This window comes from Macrobrachium nipponense, chromosome 30 (assembly GCF_015104395.2).
Source record: "Macrobrachium nipponense isolate FS-2020 chromosome 30, ASM1510439v2, whole genome shotgun sequence".
In the NCBI taxonomy this organism is placed as follows: Eukaryota; Metazoa; Arthropoda; class Malacostraca; order Decapoda; family Palaemonidae; genus Macrobrachium; species Macrobrachium nipponense.
In genome coordinates this window covers 66,337,336-66,359,893 of record NC_087218.1, presented here as the reverse complement: position 1 = coordinate 66,359,893, position 22,558 = coordinate 66,337,336, and the positions used below count along the sequence as shown (strand labels likewise).

Genomic DNA, 22,558 nt, shown 5'->3' with positions numbered 1-22,558 from the left:
ATTCCCACCAGCCTCCCTTGGACGTTCAATATGACTTCTCCCAGGTGTAGGGGAGTAAGCCAGTGACTAAGGTCTAGGAGAACTGGCGGCCTGGATAATCACATCCTTCTCAACACAACAATCACTTTGCAAGGTTAATTTTCTGTAACCCAGACACAAGACTGGCAATAGTATATGAAGAATGCAAGGGAACTAGGCGTGGAAGCAAGTGGATAAAAAATATAAGGGTAGAAGAAGGAGAGAAAAGGGATTTTGACGAAGGAAAAATCTATTTCTGGGTGATTGGCTCGTGTCGCCCTATGAAAGGATCCTTAATATCATTCTTTCTAGGTAAAATTAATCTAAAATTACCAGAGAAAAACAAAATTAAGAAAATGTCAGTACAACTGACTCGCTCACTCTTAAACAAAAAGAAGTGTCGGTATGGTAATAGGGCGAGTGGGAACACTAACCACGAGACATTCACCAATTAGACCTTCCAATCAGAATCCCCACAAGAGAGAGCTGATACCAACGGGCGATGCAGCCAGCTACTACTACTACTAGAGGACGCCTAACGGACAGCAGCGCCCCTAGCGGTCATCCTTAATCTAAAAACATCTTGTCCTGCAGGGGGGGCAAACAATACAGGGTGGGTTTCATAGGGCGACACGAGCCAATCACCCAGAAATAGATTTTTACTTCGTCAAAATCCCTTTTCTGCTCAGCTCGTGTCGGCCTATGAAAAGAGTACCAGAGAAACAGACAAGATGGAAAAAAGGGACAAATGAAAAGCAGTTGTAAAATGAGGGATATAATATAAGTAAATCAATTACAGCATATAAACTAAGTAGCTTAAGTCTAACTTATTTTAAACAGTAACATAAAAGAAAGTTAGTAATGTAAAGTACTTAAAATTACAGTAAACACAGTAAATATAATAATGCAGTGTAATTTTTTTACAAATTAGATTTACTTAGAAAATTATTTACATAATATACAAAAACATTGTGTCCCTACCCTAGCATAAAAATAAGGGTAGGTACACTGAAGTACAATAACAGTACAAGTGTGGATGTCCCTAGCAAAAAAAATAAGGGACAATCCACTAGTATGATTCAGCGGCTAAGGCTAGGATATCCGAGTAGCATGGCGATAGGGTGAGGCATGTTGGCTGAGGTAGGTAGAAAGGAGACCTGGATCTATACTACGACTACTATACAGTATCAGGAGAAACAATGTTTCCCGCTGCTACTGCTGAAAATTTTAAAGATTCCAAGGACTTTAGATAATGACGTTTAAAAGACTGTCGGGATTTCCATCCAGTATACTTTTTAAGATCCTCAAAGTTCATATGTTGAAAGTAATTAATTGAGGTGGCTACTCCCCTGATGTCATGTGCTTTTGGGAATGAATCAGGATTGGCTTGTTTAATAAAGTAAAGGATTTGTGTCTAATACCTTTTACTGACAAAGTACCACCTTTTTTCTCTCATGAAGAGAGGACCTGAGGATCTTGAGGATGTACGAGATAGAAAGGCTCTTAAAGTTGATACTGGGCAGAGAGAATGGATCTTGGGGAAGTGGGATGACTTTCCAAGGAGCCCACCTTGCCAGAGGATCCTCATTTTTAGCTAAAAAGCTACGATCCGGAGCAAGCAGAACTTCTCCTATGAGGGGAGGAATTCCACATGACCCGCATCTCTGGATAGAGCCGACAGTTTTCTGAAATTCTAGCTCCATGAAGCTAGGCTTAATAAAAATAATGTCTTCCTAAGAAGCATTATGAATGTACAAGGACGAGTTGTCAGTATCTGAAGCTAGTTTGAGGACATCATTTAAGAACCATGAAACTGCAGTAGGCCTTTCTTTGAGAAGGTCTAAGTCTAGCACAGGCTTTAGGAATAGACGTGAAATAAGATTCAGTCAGATCTATCTGAAAACCTAACTGAAAAGATCTTCTTCAACGCCGATTATGAGTATAATAGTGCTAGCTGCTAAACCTTTTTCAAACAAGGACCTGAAAAAGGATATAGCTAGATTAACTGTCATGGTTGTAGTGTTTGATTCTTTCAGGAAAGATGCTAATTTTTTAACAGCTGAGTCATATTGTCTAATGGTTGACTCTCTCTTATCTGATTCTAGGAAGAGAATATTTTGTGGATCAATATTAGCATCTTTATTAGCCGCAAACTTCATGAAGTCCATAAAGTTAGGGTCTGAAGAATTCCTGAGGAAGCGAACACAGTCCTCATTTGTACTGATTGTGACAGCTTGGGATTGGGAATCCGTTGAGGTCGGAGACCCAATTCCAGAAGAAGAGGATACCAGTTGCTCTTGGGCCAGTCCGGTGCAATCAGAGCTACTATTCCTTTGAAAGTCCTCAGCTTGCTTAAGACTTTCAAGAGAAGATTCACTAGAGGAAAAACATAAATTTTTCTCCACTGATCCCATCTAACGACAGGGCGTCCGTGGCATAAGCCAGAGGGTCCAGGTTGGGGGCCACATAGCAAGAGAGCTTGTGGTTCGCTTGTGAGGCGAAGAGATCTACTTGGAGACCTGGACTCTCCGGCTTATCCACTGGAATGACCCGTCGTCTAGGGACCATTCTGATTCCAGAGGCACTGACCGGGACAAAGCGTCTGCTATCAACATTTCTTACCCCCGCCAGGTGAGTGGCGGACAGATGCCATTTGTGTTTGTTTGCTAGGGCAAAAATGGCTATCATGACATGGTTCACATGCTTGGATTTGGACCCTCCTCTGTTGATGCAATGAACTACCACTGCACGTCCAAACTAGCATTAGTGAGACTTTTTCGGGGGAAGCAGTCTCTTCAAGGTAAGAAATACTGCCATTGCTTCCAGAACGTTTATGTGGAGCTGGCGAAATTGAACTGACCAAGTCCCCACCCTGAACCTGTTTGAACTGAGAATATCCCCCCCACCCGGACAGGGAGGCATCCGTGTGAATGGTTAACACTGGAAGGGGATATTGAAGGGGTACCTGCTTGGCTAAGTTCTTTACTTTCGACCATGGACGGAGTTTGATTGCGAAGGATCTGTGGAATTACTTGACAACTTGTCTCGAGATTTGGTGTTTGCTCTCGATCGCCAAACTCGATTTATATCTTTTAGCCTTGCTTTCAGGAGGATATCTGTTACCGAAGCAAACTGAAGGGACCCTAGGATTCTTTCCTGGTTTCTCCTTGATGTTTGCTTGCATTTGAGAAATTGCCTGACAGATTTTGCTATTTCCTTCCGTTTGGCCACTGGAATTGACAGATTGTGGGAAGACAAATCCCATTGGATTCCCAGCCACTGAAAACGAGACTCCGGGGTAAGTCTGGATTTCGTTTTGTTTATCTGGAACCCCAGATGTTCCAGAAAGTGAACTACCTTTTTGGTGGCATTGAGACATTCCTCGACGGTTGGTGCCCAGATCAACCAATCGTCGAGGTAAGCTGCTACCATGATTCCCTGAGTTCTCAATTGTTGTACAACCACTTCTGCTATTTTCGTGAATACCCTGGGGGCTACATTCAGACCGAAGGGCATCACTTTGAATGAGAATGTCTGATTTCCTAGCCTGAACCCTAAGAATGGGCGGAAGTGTCTGGCTATAGGGATATGATAGTATGCGTCTGTAAGATCGATGGAGCATGTGACGGCTCCACGCGGAAGTAAGGTCCTTACTTGCGAGAGGGTAAGCATCTTGAACTTGTCGCAACGAATGAAAGAGTTTAGCTTTGACAAGTCTAAGATTACCCTTCTTTTTGTTGAGCCTTTCTTTGGCACGCTGAATAGGCGACCTTGAAATTTAGATGCTTGACTCTCGCAATAGCTCCTTTCTGAAGGAGTTCCTCCGCGAATCTGTCAATTCCTCTGATGGTATTTGGTGGAATGATTTGATTGGAGGAGGATCTTTGATCCAACTCCAACCCAACCCTTTGGACACTATGCTCTGTGCCCAATTGCTGAACCCCCACCTGTGATGGAAGAGGAACAGCCTCCCTCCTACCTGGGGAGCCTCATTGTTGATGGGCGGGTTGACCACCACGCCCTCCTCTGAACTGCCTGCTCCTTGTCGCCCGTCCTGCGCCACGCTGGCGAAAGTAGCCCTCTCGCCTTACCTCATCGGCTGCTTGTTAAAGGGAGTGTAGCCCTGACCTTCATACGTAGGGTTGAAGGCCGGCGAGAGTGCGTAGGAGGTCGACGGTTGTGATTGAGGAGACAGCAGGAGGATGGGCTGGTTCTGTTTCGAACTACCAGGTTGTCCCTGTTGGGTAACCGGGACGGCCTGAACAAATTGCTGCTGTTGCTGGTGTTTCTGGTAAGGCTGGAACCTTTTACCAGACTTCTTTGGTTTCTTACCAGCAGTGGGGGCGGATTCTTGCTTCCTCTTAGATGAAATTCCCCACCTAGCTCTAAGGCTCTGGTTGAGCCTAGCAGCCTCGTGGTGCACTTCATTTACAGCGGATTCTGGAGAGATCCGCTCCCCACATGCTAGAAGCCAGGAGTCTATTAGGCTCGTGCCTAATAGTGCACTCCTGCAGAACGTGCTTTCGGCAATTCCTCCTAGCTTGGAAGAAGTCGAAAGCATCTGTCTGAACCGTCTGAAGCTGGATTTGGCCAAGATCTTAAACAGCGGTTCTGTAGCATATGAAAGAGCAGCCATTTCCGTTATTATTAGAGAATTGAGGGACCTGCCAAACCAAATAGTTCGCGCGTCAAACTCCGCCTGAATCAAGGAATCAGGCAGTCTTGGAAGCTTCTCGCCGAACTGGTCCATGGCGCAGTCCGGTTTGAGCTTGCCAAGCGTGAATGTGGCTGGCAAGTTCTCCCACAATTCTCCAAAAGCTGGGAAGAGCGGAGAAGTAGACTCCGCCTCCCTTAGCTGTGGCATGGGCTCATCCTTGAAGGACTGCCTGAAGAGTCCGCTCTACTATTTTCGTGGCGAACGGAAGAGAAGCCTCTTCTTCCGTCGCAAAAATAGTGAAAGGACTCTTATAGGCCTGGAGCTTAGTGTTTGTGCACTCCCAGTCCTGAAGGCAGTGAACCCATTCCGTTGGGCATGATCCCTACTGTAGAGAACAATCTCCGAGAGATCTTGTCTTCCCTAGTAAGAGCCGCTACAGTCAGCCTAGCATAGCCGATGAAAGGCTGCGCCAGACCCGGAGGATAAAATCGAAGTCCTCAATCCTTCGAGTTCCACACTCGGGATAAGAGATCATCCCATCCTTAAATGGAGCGTAGGCGGCTACTCTCCAAGGGTTCTCCATAGAGAAAGCTGGCAGAGAGTCTATGGCTGGGAGCTGAAAATACCAGCACTTGGCCCTGGGGAGACTGGAAGAGGGACCTGAGAGAGCCCAGCCACTCGGTCCTCATTCTCTCTAACCCTGTTAGAGAGATCCTGGATGGATTGGCCTGATTGAGACAGAGTGCTTGACAGTTTGTGCAAACATCTGCTCAAATTTCGTCCCCAGGGCGGAGACTTGCGAACCAACCATCTCACCCACCTGTTGCATCACCACTGCTGAGAAAGCAGTGGGATCAAAGGTGCTGGGTCCCGCTCCTCCCACCGGCGTTGCCGGAGTGGATGCGGTGGAGGCAGGAGAAGGCACTGGCTCGGCGGGAGCGCGAGCCTTCTCCTTAGAAGCCTTGCTTCTAGAGCTCTTCGAGTAAGAAGAGCTCGGCTTGGCCTTCACCGCGTCAGCGTAAGAAGTCGAAGACTTCCTAGCCGAAGAAGACGAAGACGACTTCTTAGAAGTCGTCTTAGATAGAGTCTTCGGTTCTCTCTGTCCCTTCACCTTAGGAGGTACAGAGGAGAGCGGGAGAGCGGGTAGGGATCTCAGATCCCACAAAGCCTTGGAAAGAGGCGCTCGAAGAAGGGACAGGAGAAGATCCAGGAACAACCCAAGGAAAGACCTTGGGCGCCCGACACACCTACCTCAACCAACAAAATCCTCTACTCCAACCGCCATCGGCTCGATGTTTAGGTCCAGGCAGCGACGTCCGGGACCGACTCCTGTGCAGCTACGCCACCCGTAAGATTGCTGGAGATCTTGCTGGATGGAGGCTATGAGAGGGGCTGCGGACAAGGGTCAACGTACCCTGTTGACTTGCCCGCCGGGAAGATCTGGACGGCCAGCTTCTTATCAAGGATGTACGGGCTGGCCTTTGGCGGCGTTCTTCCCGAAGCCGCCCACCCACGCTTTCAGGGTAGCAAGGGCGACCTCCCTCACACTAGTAGCCTGGAAGAAAGGGCGAGATGAGCTTCTAATGGCGGAACGGGGTTAACAAACTTATGTCTAAGAGTTGTTAGTAAATGATAAAGAAGCCTATAATCGACTTACCCCCTCCCCCCACCAGCTGACTGACTAGGTCGTAGCAGATGGCGCAGGCTTCCGGGTGCCAGACGATCATATTGTTGAATGACGTGGCACAAGGAGCGTGAGACCTGCACTCATCGTGGCCGCAGGGTCGTACAACGTCGCGTTGCACGCCGGACCTGACAGTTGGTAGCCTGTAAGTGGAAAAATACATGAGTATCAGGAGAACACTTACAGTCTAACAGTTGCTCCGCTGGTGCCGGAGCGAGAAAGTTAGATTAAACCAGAGCCCCGCCATAATACGTGTGGTAACAAGGTTGGTTGGTTGTCCTAGGCTATGCTCCGCTGACGGCGGGGACAAAAGATAGAATCCAACCAGGAGTGGTGGTAAAAGGAAACCACGACGAAAAATGGCGGGGATGGTAAGCATATGAATAATAAAATTAAACAAATCATCGTAAAATTAGGGTATATCCTTAAAATAACAATAATATCAAACCTTCCTCCACCCGTCTACTAGAAGAGTGCCCGGGTCGGGTAAGAAGCAAGCTCCCTTCCGGTAGCGGGAGAGAGATATAAGGATATAGTAGGCAAGCAACCGACCACTAGTAGTGACCACCCCGCCCGCTGGCGGAGCCAGTAATCTATAACCAAAGGTGCCCCGGCTGCGACGGAAGGCTCCGTTCGTTATAGAAAGGGAAGGCGGCTGAGCAACTGGGGAAGGGGGGGGGAGGGTCTCGGCGTAACACGGCGGGAGAGAGAGAGGGGGGGGGTGGCCTACTCCTCCCCGTCTCAACAACTACCCGCTCGGAGACACGGTACCCTATGAGTGGTCGCCCTATACCCCCCGCTGGGAGGAACCCCTGGCCACCTCAGAGAGGGAGGGAGGAGGGCAACTGAGGTTGTCATGACAACCAAGGGGTCCCCCAGCACCTCCCTATACCTGGTAGGGAGGGAAGGGGAAGGGTAAGGTGCGATGGATGGAAACAACCGTGACCGCAAGTGCCTAAGCCGCGAGCAAACACACCGTGGGAGGGCCACGTGGAACCCAGGCTGTACCAAATCATGGAACATGCACCTAGGCTAGCCTAACACCCTAAATAGAATAAAATTACATCGTAAAGATGGAAAAGACACTTTTAGTAGAAGAAAAAGAAGCCCAGGGAGGGGGAAACTGTTCCGAGGAACAGAAGCCTACTCGGAGCCAGCGAAAGCCGATGAAGAGCAAGAGCCGGGATGCTGGGCTGGAACAAATAATAATAGCCCTAAATACCAAACTAAGAGAAATGGTAAGGGGGCTAATCTAGCTAAAACTCGATGTAAAAAACGATGAACGTAAAAGGTAAGCCCATAAGTATAAGAAAGTCCCAGTATGGAGGACGGGAATTCTTAACAAGGCAGCATGGCGCCGCCACGAGACAACCGGGAAACCGTATATGACCTATTAGAAGGAAAATACTGGTTCCCGGAAGATAAAATTATAGTAAACATTACTTATGAGGCACTTAACTTAGCCGTTTGCAATTGCAGAGAACGTTCCATATCGAAGAAGATAATAAATCCCGTAAAAGGCACAGCACAGAGAAAAATGCGTCTGTACGCTAGCGCTAAATATTAAGGATGACCGCTAGGGGCGCTGCTGTCCGTGGCATCCTCTAGTAGTAGTAGTAGCGGCTGCATCGCCCGTTGGTATCAGCTCTCTCTTGTGGGGATTCTGATTGGAAGGTCTAATTGGTGAATGTCTCGTGGTAGTGTTCCCACTCGCCCCTATTACCATACCGACACTTCTTTTTAAGAGTGAGCGAGTCAGTTTTACTGACATTTTCTTAATTTTGTTTTTCTCTGGTAATTTTAGATTAATTTTACCTAGAAAGAATGATATTAAGGATCCTTTCATAGGCCGACACGAGCTGAGCCCAGAAAAAGGGTATGTCAGCTTGTACATGCCTGGCTGTGTGCTCCAGTTGCCACCCATGGGCATTCTTGGGTGCTCAGGCACTTATGGGCACTTTTGGGGCTCCTTTGGATGCACAGAGCATGAGTTGGAGCCAGATGGTAGATACCAACCGTGGGTGCTTGGGCACTTATGGTGCTTTTTGCCTGCTCAGGGTACAAGTTGGCGGCTGATGTTAGATGGCACCAGTATGTATGCATTATTCACAAAAAAATTACAAATTTTTAATCAATTTGTATTTTTCATAGCTAAAAAGTGCTAGCTGGTAACCAGTTAAAAACAATCAAAGATTGTAAGCAAGGAATCCGTGAGATCTGGCAACTGTGTGTACAAGGTGATAGCTGGTCAGGGACCATGCACCCACTCCATGACACATCAAGTCTTTCCTTAACCACCTTGGAGAGTAAACGCTACGCTGTTGCTCTCCTTCCAAGCCGGTTGATTTGTGCACATGTTTCTTTCTTTTAAGTGTGTGTGTGTGTGTGATTGTTCTCCTTATTATGGATTCCACTGAGTCTTCAAGGCCTCGTCAACACATGTACCTGGGCATTCGGGGATTTTCGTGCTCAAGGTTTCTGGCTGCTGTTATCACAGATCCTCATACGATGTGCAGTGGGTGCCATGTTAATTATTGTACAATTACCAATCCTTGCCTAGAATGTTGTTCCTGGCCTAAGTCACAGTGTTGAGTGTTTTACAAGAAGAGGGAACATCGCAGAGTGTCGACTTTTCCTTCTTGGGGGGGTTTTTCTACTCCTCAGCTGGGCAATTTGACTTCTTCCTCTCCCTGTTATGTTTAATGTAGCCCCCTCTCCCTCGGGGTCTAACTCTCTGCCCAAGAGGGAGGAGGCTACATCTATTATTTTTAATTTCAGATACGGAGTCATCCAAGATGGCAGCTGTTGGGCATCGCTTGGAATACGGGGCTCACCCTCCTCGGATGGGCTGTTGTCATATTTCTTGAGGGCGCATACCCCCACCAGCCCCTATAGATAGCAGTCCCACCTCCCCCAGGACTCCTCTACAGTGGTTCTTGCGTGCTGCCATCTTGTGGAGCCCCTTTGTCATTTATCAACGCTCACTTGGGATGCAACCTTATCGCTCCCCGCCAGTGAGGCCATCAACCAGCGCTGGTCTTAGAGATGTTGTGACATCACTCTCAGCATCCTCTCAGCCTATGACGTCAGATGCAGTGGTGCCACTCATCCTCCAGTAATGGCATCATTGTCTTCTCTCGCTGAGCCGTCCAAGGCACTGGTTCAAGCGGTCTTCAAGAGGTTGCACTCTGTTTTGCAAGAGAGGATTTCTGCTGTATCTATGAAGAAGAAGAGTCATAAACGGAAGGTCTCTTCTCTGACTCCTACTAGTAAGAGACCTCTTAGAGAGAGGAGTTTCACTCCTTCTTCATCACTGCCTCGCCATCGTGTCAAGACTTTGTGGTTTCGTCATCTGTGAGTGAAAGGAGTGCATTGCCTTCTGCCCCACATGACCGTGTCTCTCGCCATTTGCCCCACAAGGTCGTGTTTCTTCCTCACACATTCATGTTCATGAGGCTGGCAGTGGAGCTAGTGGAAGGAAGGTATTCTCGTCTTCGATACATGGCTGTGTATCTCCTGTACGTACGAGTAACGCATCATCATCTTCCCTTCACAGACATGTCTCTCACTCTCACATACATGTTCGTGACAGTGTGAGTATTGAGAGCAATAATAAGTGTTTCTACATCTTCCACACGGAGACATGAATCCTCCTTACACGTACATGCTGATGATATCAGAGGTAACCTCTCTTCATCTGTTCCTGGATGCGAACGTGAATCATCCCTGCATGTACGTGCTGATGATGTTGGAGGTGCCCCTCTTCATCTGTTCCTGAACCAGTTCGTCGATGCAAGGATGATAAAGCGCCGATTAAAAGATCAAAGGTTGCAGATATGAAGGTGGCTCAAGCTTCGTCTAAGGATTCTTTGCTTGACATGACAGAGGCTGTTGGTTGGGAACGTGAGGCTTCCCTGGCCTGCGGACGTGTTTCTCATTCTCCTGGAAGAGACCTTAACTTTAGGAGTCCATCTCCTTCAGGCAACTCTCTTCGATGACATTCTCTGTCTCGGGACCGTGCTCGGTTGGTGTCTCATGGACATGTACATGACTCATCACATGTTCACGTACATGCCCCCTCTCTTGAACTTATATGTGTTTTGCCTGACATATGTGTACACAATTTTTTATGTGATGGTGTACATGGTTTTTCACATGAGGCTGTACGCTGTTTGAGTGGGGACCATGTACAAGTGTCGTTGCATGATGATGTTCGAGAACCTTCGGTCTCAGGTTCTTCGAGTTTTAGAGCTTACACTCCATCCAATAATGACCAGAATGCCAGGTTTCCTAGGGAAGCATCACCAGTTTTGTTACAGGAGGAGGATACTGCCAAGCCTTCTTCTTCGCATCATCAGTAAACCTGTGCTGGAGCAGGAGGAGGGAGACACTCAAGAGTTTGTCTTCTTTCACAGAGGTTGTTGATCTCATTCATGAGTCTTGTTGGGTCACACTCAGTCCGTCTTGCAACGTGTGAATGCTTTGGTGTCAGACCAAGAGGCTCTCTGTATCCTAGTAGATCATCCAAGTTTCTTCCTCCTCCTCTCATGCGGCATAGGAAGTACTACTCCACTAATGTAGTTCATTTGATACCTCATCACCTTAACCCAGATGTGATCCGTCTTAAGCCTGGTCTAACTCTGGAACAGGTTAGGTCTGAAGGTCCTTCCATTTCATCACAAGTCCTTAGTTATGGAGACTACTGCAGCTTCCATCTTTCAGATGGTCTCCTGACGGGACTTGTGGTCCACCACGATAGCCAGGATTGCTTTGGATAGGATTGACGGAGGTATAGCGAGTTCTTCCTCACTCACTAAACTGTTATAATCTGGTGCTAAGGGTATTTCATACCTGGCACACCTTAGCGCCACCTTGTGGGCCAAACACCTCCTGGCTTGGAGAGATGCAGCACTGTCCAAGGTGGTGAGTTCAGTGGACTCTTGAGTTTCAGATCCCTATTCACCCTTCGTCCAGACAGTTTCTTCGCTTCACTCTGGGAGAGCAAATTTATCAGTTCAAGGTCCTGTACTTTGGGTTGGCCATGTCTCCTCAGGTGGTCACAAGGGTCTTTGTCCTCGTCTCGACATGGACTCATGCTCAAGGGATAAGCCTGTTAAGGTACCTTGATGACTGGCTGGTATTAGCAAGCTCCAGGGAGAAACTGCTTCAGGAAAGAGATTGTCATCATCAGTTTTGCCAAGAGCTCGGCATAATGGTAACCCTAGATACTGCTTCAGGACAGAGATTGTCATCTTCAGTTTTGCCAGGAGCTTGGCATAATAGCTAAGTTAAATCTGGTTCCCAGCAAGAAAGCTCTTTACCTAGGTATGTTGATAGATACAGCAGTGTCAAGGGTTTTTTCCGTCGGACCAGAGGTTAGAGAAGTTGCGGTTAGAGGCAAACAAGTTCCTGTCACAACCCGAACAGCCAGCTCACCAGTGACAAGTCCTTCTGGGGATTTTGTCTTCTCTGGAGAAGCTGGTCCCTCATGGTCGTCTCCATCTTCAGTCTCTGCAATGGAGACTGAAAGACTTCTGGTTCCCTGTGGGAGATTCCCCTCTACATAGAGTCCCTCTGTCTGAGGAAAACAAGACCTTCATTGGTGGTTGGACCATCAGAATCTCTCGGTGGGAATCCCTCTGCATTCTCCTACTCCAGACTTCCTTCTGTTTTCAGATGCCTCCATCTGTGGTTGGGGAGCTCATCTGGGAGACCTCCTTGCGTCAGGCATTTGGAGTGCAGAAGACAAGCTAAAACACATCAACTCAACATTTTGGAGTTGAAGGCAGCTTTTCTGGGGCTGAGGGAGTTTCAAGAGAAGGTAGAGGGTCATTCATTGGTTCTAATGTCCAACAACACCATGGTGGTCACCTATGTGAACTAGCAGGTGGCTGGTGTCTCGTCACCTCCATTCATTGACAGTCGAGTTACACCAGTGGGCGATTGACAATTGGGTGGAGGTCTCTGCCAGGTACATTACAGGCAAGAGGAATGTGGTAGCCGACAGACTGAGTCATCGGAACCAAATCCTGGGCATGGAATGGTCTCTGCATCAGGTCATGGCAGACAGGCTTTTTCAGGTTTGGGGGAGGCCTATGCTAGACCCCTTTTCAACTCTATTCAACAAGAAGCTGGAAGTTTATTGTTTGGTGGTCCCAGATACTCTTGCTCTGACAGAGGACGCCTTCCAACACCCTTGGGAGAACCTGGAGGTTTACGCCTTCTCACCATTTTGCCTGATCCGTCAAGTTCTGAACAGGGTGATGAGGTCTCAAAATCTCAGGATGACTTTGGTGGCCCCTCTGTGGCCTCAAGCAGAGTGATTCCTGGATTTTGTATCTTCTGTCAGAGGTTCCAAGAGAGATTCCCCTATGGCAGCAACTTCTTTGCCAACCACATGTTGAAAGGTTTCACCAGTCAGTAGAATCCATGTCTCTTCATGGATGGAGACTATCAAGTATGTATCTCCTCCGAGCGAGAGGTTTTTCTCAGGAGGCAGCGGGACATATGTCCAGTTACCTCAGGAATTCCTCTTCGGCAGTTTACCAGGGGAAATGGCCAGTCTACTGTAATTGGTGGCATCGATGGGGTTTCTCTCCACTCAAAGCCTCTGTTCAGTGTATAGATTTTTTTATCTTCCTCGGGGATGAGAAAGGTCTCTCTGTTTCTGCTATCAGGGGTTACAGAGCAACACTAGGTTTAGTGTTACGTTTGAAAGGCGCGGACATCTCTTCATCTTTAAAGATTTCCCTGTTGTTCAGGGGTTTCAAACAGACCTGCTCTCCAAGGGAACTCGAGCCTTCCACATGAGATGTTTTGCTTCTCTTGAGAAGCCTCATTCGAGCCCCATTTGAGCCCTTGTGTCATTCATCAAACAGAGATCTGACGCTAAAGACAGTTTTCCTGTTGGCCTTGGCTTTGTCGAAAAGAGTTGGCGAGTTTCATGGCTTGAGTTATGATGTGAAACATACCAGGGGTTGGGGGTCTGTGGCTTTCGAGTTTGTCCCGGAATTCGTGGATAAGACCCAGAATCCCTCGGTGCATGACAACAGATTTGCCTCTCCATTCCATCACTGAATGACTTTGTAGACAACGACCCACAGGAGCTTTTGCTGTGTCCTGTCAGAGGCCTGCGATGCTATCTTAAAAGGACTAGCCATCTAAGACCTAGATGTCGTAGACTTTTTGTTAGCACTGGTCATTCCAGAAAAGAAGTTTCCAAGAACACTATTTCATTCTGGATACATGAGGTGATTAAGCAGGCTTACTCCTGTTACTGAGACTGCAGGCAAGAGCACATGACGTCAGAGGAATAAGTTCTACTTTACTCTATTTGTCGAAGCAAATACTGGAACCGATTCTCAGTAGCAATAACGTCTTCTTCCATTAAGCACCCTTCTCTCCTTACTACTTTCTGTCCTTACACTTTTCAATTCTTTCCAAAGAAAAGTGTATGTGTTAAAGGTAATATAATTTACCAACTGCTAGCAAGTAGATTAGGTTTGGTAAACAAACATAAAATGCAAATCTTTGCCCTAAAGGAATGGGGGGTCTACAGTGTTCCTCCCGTATTCGCGGGGGATGTATACCAGACCCACCTCCCCCCACAAATAGCTAGAATCCACAAATAGTTGAAACCCTTATAAAAATGCTTAAAACTGTCTATTTTGTTAGTTAAAACTCAAGAAAAACCCACTAATAATTTTTATACATGGTTTTTTATAGTTTTATCACAAAAAGTGCATTTTATGATGAAATTGATAAAAAAAAAAATAGCAATTTGTAGTTATTTCTCATAGAAAAATACTGCGAAAAGGCATATTTTCTGCGAATAATGTGGGTATATATTCCAGAGAAATCCGTGAATATGCTAGTCTGCGAATACAGGGGGTTGACTGTACTGTTCTCTATTTGCTGAAGCAAATACATACTGGGACCAATTCTCGGATGATGATAGTCATCCTCTGTTAAGCACCCTTTTCTCCTTACTGCTTTCTGCACTTACACTTTTCAATTCTCTGCAAGGGAAGTGTGAGGGTTAAGGCAATATAATTTGCCAACTGCTAGCTAGTCGACTAGGTTCGGTAAACAAACAAAATGCAAATCTTTGCCCTAAAGGAATGACAAAACATTCAAGAATTACTTTTACAGCAGTTATTTATCGACGGCTTGGGAGTAGCCTACACCCTGTAAACACCATTTGATGTGAATATTTGGCCTAAAGAAATGGCGTAAGATACAAAAATGGTCAAGGAATGCCTTTACATAGAGGCATGATGGGACAGATGCTGACCAATAGGAGAGCAGGATCTTACAGCAGTGACTAGCATCAGGAACCAATGGGAGAGCGGGAGGATGGTGGCGCGTCTACTGAGTTGGTGGCACACGAGTTTTAGAATTGTTCTCGGTGGCCTGGGCAAATCTCGGACTTTACAGTACATACACCCTTTTGCAACCTGGAATTTTCGTACATAGGGACTTCCGTATGTAGGGGTATGACTGTACTATGTGTCCCAGTGGATGTATATGTACACCAATGAATCCAGTTAAATTACTGGAAAATAATGGATAAGCTGCCACCATAGCTTGGTGTTTACCAGAACATGTTAGGTACAGATTGAGGTTATCTGCTAATGTCGTTACTAATATCCCCACTGGTGGGTGGAACTGATCACCTGGACAGATGTTTTACGTGTTACCCACAAAATTTTGAATACAAGCTGCCATGTAAGTGAACTAATAGCTATGTAATTACGTACTTGGTAAGTTACTTATATAAAATACTGTATTGTATGTATGTACTGTACTAGTACAGTATTTCCTAGGGCAAAAAATTGTTGTGTAAGAGCTGCAGTACCTTCTACACCAGAGTAACTTATTTCTCTATTGATGGAACATTAGTGATGACCCATCAACAATGGTGCACTGTATTGTATAGATGTCCATACGACATTGTGGTTCAATGATCCCTCTATCTCTTGCTCTCTCTCACACATTTACCTCACCTGCTATGTAAAAAATAATAAAAAATTACAGTGCTTCCATTGAAGTTTTCTTGTGTTCAGTAGTAGACATAAGACCTACAGTATACTACCAACAAATGTAACTAACTACAGTTTGTATGGCACTAAAAGTCAGATCATGCACTCAATCACAAGATCACAGGACTGAGGGTGATTCATGAGAGTATTACCCCATTTCCCTGTAAGAACTTCCTCAACATCAGTGAGCCTATCAGCACACAAACATTACAACAAGACAATCAGTATCCCTCAGTACTGAGCAAGTTTGCCTGGCTTAGCAAAAGTTGTAAGTACACCATTTTTCTCTATTGAATTTGATATTTGCTTCACACTCAATGTCAAGTCATTTGCACAGTAAGGGTTCTATCCACACTTCAGTGATTTTGTACAGTTGAATGCATATGCTCTTTCACAGTGAAAATAGCATGGTTAAACATGAGGTGTGGAGGTAGAAAAAATTAGATAAAATTACATTCAGTTTGTGCAAATAAAATGGAACCTTCCTCTACACCATCTTTCTGGCAGTATAAAAGGCCTATGTGTGATGATGGAGGTCTTCTTGGTACATGGCTCTAAAGTGGCCTTCGGGGCCTCCTCCTGGATGTTCAAAGTTGGGTTATCTTCATAATTATATATTGTGTCAAAAGATATCATATATATCAAACACTGGGATGACAGCTCTCAAAGTCTCTCTATGGTGACATGTTCAATCAAGTGACATATTCAATCACTACATTTATTAACACCAGGCAAGACCAAAAAGAAAAAGTGAATAAGGCCATCTATACCTAAGCCTTCTTGAACCCTTCAATTTCCTAGAAAGAAAATCCCAGTATGATACTGTAAATGAAACCAAATTTCTCCCAACTATCACAAGAAATTTAAGAAATCAGTCAGCGCCAAATTTCACTATTACGACTGGCAGAAAGATGGAAAGACAAAGTACAGATAACATAGGAGCGAACACAGAAAATTGCCCAATGCAAAACAGAAACAAAAAGAAAAAGAGAGAGAAATTGATTTATTATATTAACAATCAGTACCACAACTAACCAATGAGAGGGGGAAAATAAGACGAATAATCACCCCATACCAGCGGAAATCTCCCAACTTCCCCATCAATACATGTGCGTACGACCAAGAGATCCCAGTGTCGTAGGATGCGAGCTTTACAACAAAAACATACCACCACTGATTAATGACGATTAGACCTGCCTGGACTTCTTTTAACCTTAAACTGTGCCCACACAAGTATTCCTGTGTGCCTTTGCATTCTATTAATTCTTTTTATAGATGAATACCTGTGTGCACATAAATCAACAACAGCAGCAAAATATCTTTTTATGTCTTGAAAATTTGTTATATCACCTACCTGCTGATAAGAAGAGTACAGTACGTAATACCTCAATCTTATGCAATTCGAGTTGCGTGAATTCACAATAGCACGAACTTTTCATTGGAACCTGACTAGTTATCATACACAAGAATTTCTCAGACATGCGAACACCAACGCAAAATTTTCAAATCCTGAAGAAAACCTGCTAAGTTTGTTTAATTTTTCATGTCATTTATAACTTTTCAAGCTTTTATGTGTAAATTAAATTTAAATAATGGAAATAATAATTTTCTCTCTTTCTTACTGGGATGAGAGAATTTTTATAGTGCATGTATGTATTATGTTTATTAATATTTTCAAATAATAATAATAATAATAATAATAATAATAATAATAATAATAATAATAATAATAATAATAATAATAATAATAATAATAATAATAATATAACTGTAATTACAAAACTCATATGTGATAGTATTTTAAAGGAATAACCTTTCCACTTCACTTTTAAGTAAGAACAACTCTTCTCTATCTCTCTCTCTCTCTTACTGAGATGAGAGAATTTTTATGGTACATGTATGTTTAAAAATATTTTCTAATAATAATAATAATAACAAATAATAATTATAATAATTACAATAATAACAATACTACTACTACTACTACTACTACTACTACTACTACTACTACTACAAATAATAATAATAATAATAATAATAATAATAATATTTATTGAAAATAATGGCAGAATTCACAGAATTGATTTTGTACAATATTCTTTCAATTCTCCTTATGATTTTTCTTTCTGGCACGCTGGTATTATAAAGCAGCTGTCCAATGTTCATCGTGCTGTAGGTCGTCAACGGAAATTTCGGGCGGGCTGGTGTTATCAAAAGCAAAACTGGTTATCAGGGACAGGCTGGGGTCGTCAACAGGTATACAGGTGGGTTTCGTAGGTCGGGAACAGGCCGTAGTCGTCAGGGGTCTATCCGGTATTTCTTGTTATTTCTTCTTTTCTGTTTTCAAGGCGTCTACATGTTTCGCCACCTCGTTTGGCCATCTTCGGGACGGGATCGCTGAGTGCAATGGTCTGTGTCAGATGTATTCACGCTATTTATTGCATTCGGTTGGCTTGAAGAAACGGGTACCTCACTTTTCATTGGCAATACCTGTGACGTCACGAGCGATGTCATCAGGGGCCCGTTGCTGGTTGGCTGTCCTCTTCGTGGGCGGAGCCTCATCCTTATTGGTGATGGTGGAGGTCCCCTCGAAGGGCGTGCTACCAGGTCGTCCTCAGGGCGAGAGCTTGAGCTGCGATCACCCTCAGGGTACTAGGGACGTCCTCAGGATGAGAGCTAATGCTTCTATCATCCTCAGGATCACCCTCTGGTGCGATGGTCGTTGTGGGGCGGTGTCTGCTGCTCTCCTGACGGCGGTGGGGAGGAGGAAGGTCTCCTGTGTGATGTTTAAACTGGGAACTTTTGGGCTTTCTCCCTCCCGATGGTGCAGCGCTTCTAGATTCGCAAACGACGTAGATCGGGTGCCTGGTCGATAACCTCGAAGTTACCGACGATGTCGCTGCGTCGGATTCTTTTATTATGGGCAGTCCTTGCATGATTAAATACCGCTCTTCCTGCGCGTGACAGGAGATCCTCTTGGAGAGGCGCATTGACGTCATCCCGATGTAAGTTCCGAGGCATCCTCGGATTGGGCACGTGTATCTGTAAATGACGTTCGTCCTCTTCAAGGGATCCTGCAACGGTACGGGGTTATTTTTCATAATAAGACTGCATGTTTTTTTACTTGTATAAAATATGATCAAGTTGATCTGCTTGTTGGTGTCGGTCGGAGAAACGTGATTCCTGATTATTTCCCGTAGGGCTCGCTCGTCTGTTCTTTATTTTACCGCCGATGGAAGGTGCCCTTGTAGACAAAAAATTAATTTTCTGCTGGGGGTCTGGGCGGGTGGGGGGTTCCTGTAGGTACCATTCTTCCATGCTCTTCCTGAAGACGTTCTGGATGCTTCGGTTGGTGTGTCCGTTGTTTACTAGGACTGGGCTGCACGTTCCATCTCCTTATGGGTGTCTTGCCCATGTTGAACAATGGGAAAGAGCTCTCCTGACGTAGGCGCTGATGGTGGTGTCCTTATAGCGTTCAGGGCATTCACTCTCGCCGTTCAGACACATTCCCAGGTTCGTGGGCTTCGTGTAAAACCCGTGTAGCGAACGCACCCTCCTTCTGTTCAACCAGGACGTCCAGGAAGGGAAGACGGCCATCACGGCTATATTCGATGGTAAATCGTAAACGGCTGTTGGTGTGGAAGGCTTGACGTATTTCCTCGATCTCCTCCCTCGTTCCTGCTTGGATGAAAGTGTCATCTATATATCTTCGTATATAGATGGCTTCCTAATGCTCCTAAAGACACGCTCCTCCACCATGCCCATGTAAAAGTTCGCAAACAGGACCCCGAGGGGGGATCCATCGCTACACCATCGATTTGTAAGAAGTACATATGGCCATGGTGGTTAATGAAGGGAGCCTTCTTGGTGCATATTTCCAGCAGAGAGCGAAGGGCGTGTTCGGGGAGGAATTTCAAGCGGGTCGGTGGATGGGTCTCTGTAGACACGTTCAAGGATCATTTCGATGGTTTTCATCTACAGGAACGTTAGTAAACAGCGACTCTACATCCATCGATGCAATCTGCAATACTGCCTCCAGGGGGCGCGGATCTTAAGGTTTGCAGAAACTCCGCAGACGGACTTACAAACTATGTGTGCTGGGGATGAGGGGGTGAGAATAGTATTTAGTTTGTTTAGCAAGGTGGTATGTGGGTGCTGGTATTTGGCTAATGATAGGTCTTAAAGGGTTTCCATGTTGGTATGAGTTTTCACATTACCGTAGATGTACCCCGAGGTTGTAATCTCCAGAAATACTAGAGAGGTGTAAGGCGTTAGTGGCTGCGTTGACAGTTTCTATGATTCTATTGGCTTCGCGTTTAATGTCGTCTACGGGGTTCTTAGTAATACGCCGAAACTTAGTGGTATCGGCGAGGATCTCGTCGATTTTTTGTCTATATTCGGTAGTCTTGATAAGTACGGTACAGGGCTGCGGTCTTGTCGGCTCTCCTGACGGTGATGTCTTCGTTTTCTCTCAAGCTTTTAGCCAGCATCCCGCAGACGGCGATCGACGATGTCCACTTTTAATAAAAGGATGGAGATAGAATATCTTACGGAGACGATAATGAAACAAGAAAGCCTTGGGAATGTACACACCACCGACGCCCTTCAACCTCTCCTCTTAGCAGAAAGCCCAAATTACAGACCGAGGAACTTATAAAAGTGACATCGTCGATCGCCGTCTGCGGGATCTGCTAAAAGCTTGAGAGAAAACGAAGACATCACCGTCAGGAGAGCCGACAAGACCGCAGCCCTAGTACTTATCAAGACTACCGAATATAGACAAAAAATCGACGAGATCCTCGCCGATACCACTAAGTTTCGGCGTATTACTAAGACCCCGTAGACGACATTTAAACGCGAAGCCAATAGAATCATAGAAACTGTCAACGCAGCCACTAACGCCTTACACCTCTCTTGTATTTCTGGAGATTACAACCTCGGGTACATCTACGGTAATGTGAAAACTCATAAACATGGAAACCCTTTAAGACCTATCATTAGCCAAATACCAGCACCCACATACCACCTTGCTAAACAACTAAATACTATTCTCACCCCTACATCCCCAGCACACATAGTTTGAAGTCGTCTGCGGAGTTTCTGCAAACCTTAAGATCCGCGCCCCCTGGAGGCAGTATTGCATCGATGGATGTAGAGTCGCTGTTTACTAACGTTCCTGTAGATGAAACCATCGAAATGATCCTTGAACGTGTCTACAGAGACCCATCCACCGACCCGCTGAATATCCCCGAACACGCCCTTCGCTCCTGCTGAAATTGCACCAAGAAGGCCTCCCTTCATTAACCACCATGGCCATATGTACTTACAAATCGATGGTGTAGCGATGGGATCCCCCCTCGGGGTCCTGTTTGCGAACTTTTACATGGGCATGGTGGAGGAGCGTGTCTTTAGAGCATTAGGAAGCCATCTATATACGTAAGATATATAGATGACACTTTCATCCAAGCAGGAACGAGGGAGGAGATGATCGAGGAAATACGTCAAGCCTTCCACACCAACAGCCGTTTACGATTTACCATCGAATATAGCCGTGATGGCCGTCTTCCCTTCCTGGACGTCCTGGTTGAACAGAAGGAGGGTGCGTTCGCTACACGGGTTTACACGAAGCCCACGAACCTGGGAATGTGTCTGAACGGCGAGAGTGAATGCCCTGAACGCTATAAGGACCCCACCATCAGCGCCTACGTCAGGAAAGCTCTTTCCCATTGTTCAACATGGGCAGACACCCATAAGGAGATGGAACGTGCAGCCCAGGTCCTAGTAAACAACGGACACACCAACCGAAGCATCCAGAACGTCTTCAGGAAGAGCATGGAAGAATGTACCTACAGGAACCCCGCCCAGACCCCCAGCAGAAAATTAATTTTTTCTACAAGGGCACCTTCCATCGGCGGTATAAAGAAGACGAGCGAGCCCTACGGGAAATAATCAGGAATCACGTTCTTTCTCCGACCGACACCAACAAGCAGATCAACTTGATCATTTTTATACAAGTAAACAAAAAAACATGCAGTCTTATTATGAAAAATAACCCCGATACCGTTGCAGGATCCCTTGAAGAGGACGAACGTCATTTACAGATACACGTGCCCAATCCGAGGATGCCTCGGAAACTTACATCGGGATGACGTCAATGCGCCTCTCCAAGAGGATCTCCTGTCATGCGCAGGAAGGAGCGGTATTTAATCATGCAAGGACTGCCCATAATAAAAGAATCCGACGCAGCGACATCGTCGGTAACTTCGAGGTTATCGACCAGGCCACCCGATCTACGTCGTTTGCGAATCTTAGAAGCGCTGCACATCGGGAGGGAGAAGCCCAGTTTAAACATCACACAGGAGACCTCCTCCTCCCCACCGCCGTCAGGAGAGCAGCAGACACCGCCCCACAACGACCATCGCACCAGAGGGATCCTGAGGATGATAGAAGCATTAGCTCTCATCCTGAGGACGTCCCTAGTAACCCTGAGGGTGATCGCAGCTCAAGCTCTCGCCCTGAGGACGACCTGGTAGCACGCCCTTCGAGGGGACCTCCACCATCACCAATAAGGATGAGGCTCCGCCCACGAAGAGGACAGCCAACCAGCAACGGGCCCCCTGATGACATCGCTCGTGACGTCACAGGTATTGCCCAATGAAAAGTGAGGTACCCGTTTCTTCAAGCCAACCGAATGCAATAAATAGCGTGAATACATCTGACACAGACCATTGCACTCAGCGATCCCGTCCCGAAGATGGCCAAACGAGGTGGCCGAAACATGTAGACGCCTTGAAAACCAGAAAAGAAGAAATAACAAGAAATACCGGATAGACCCCTGACGACTACGGCCTGTTCCCGACTACGAAACCCACCTGTATACCTGTTGACGACCCCAGCCTGTCCCTGATAAACCAGTTTTGCTTTTGATAACACCAGCCCGCCCGAAATTTCCGTTGACGACCTACAGCACGATGAACATTGGACAGCTGCTTTATAATACCAGCGTGCCAGAAAGAAAAATCATAAGGAGAATTGAAAGAATATTGTACAAAATCAATTCTGTGAATTCTGCCATTATTTTCAATAAAATAATAATAATAATAAATAATATAATAATAATAATAATAATAATATTTACTGTAATCACAAAATGATGCC

General features: G+C 45.8%; 1 protein-coding gene across 3 annotated transcripts in view; it reads left to right on the top strand.

Annotated features, from left to right (window-relative positions):
- The window catches only part of LOC135202574 (stomatin-like protein 1), a 453,302-nt gene that overhangs the window by 341,793 nt on the left and 88,951 nt on the right, over nucleotides 1-22,558 (top strand). The gene's annotated exons all lie outside the window — the stretch shown is intronic.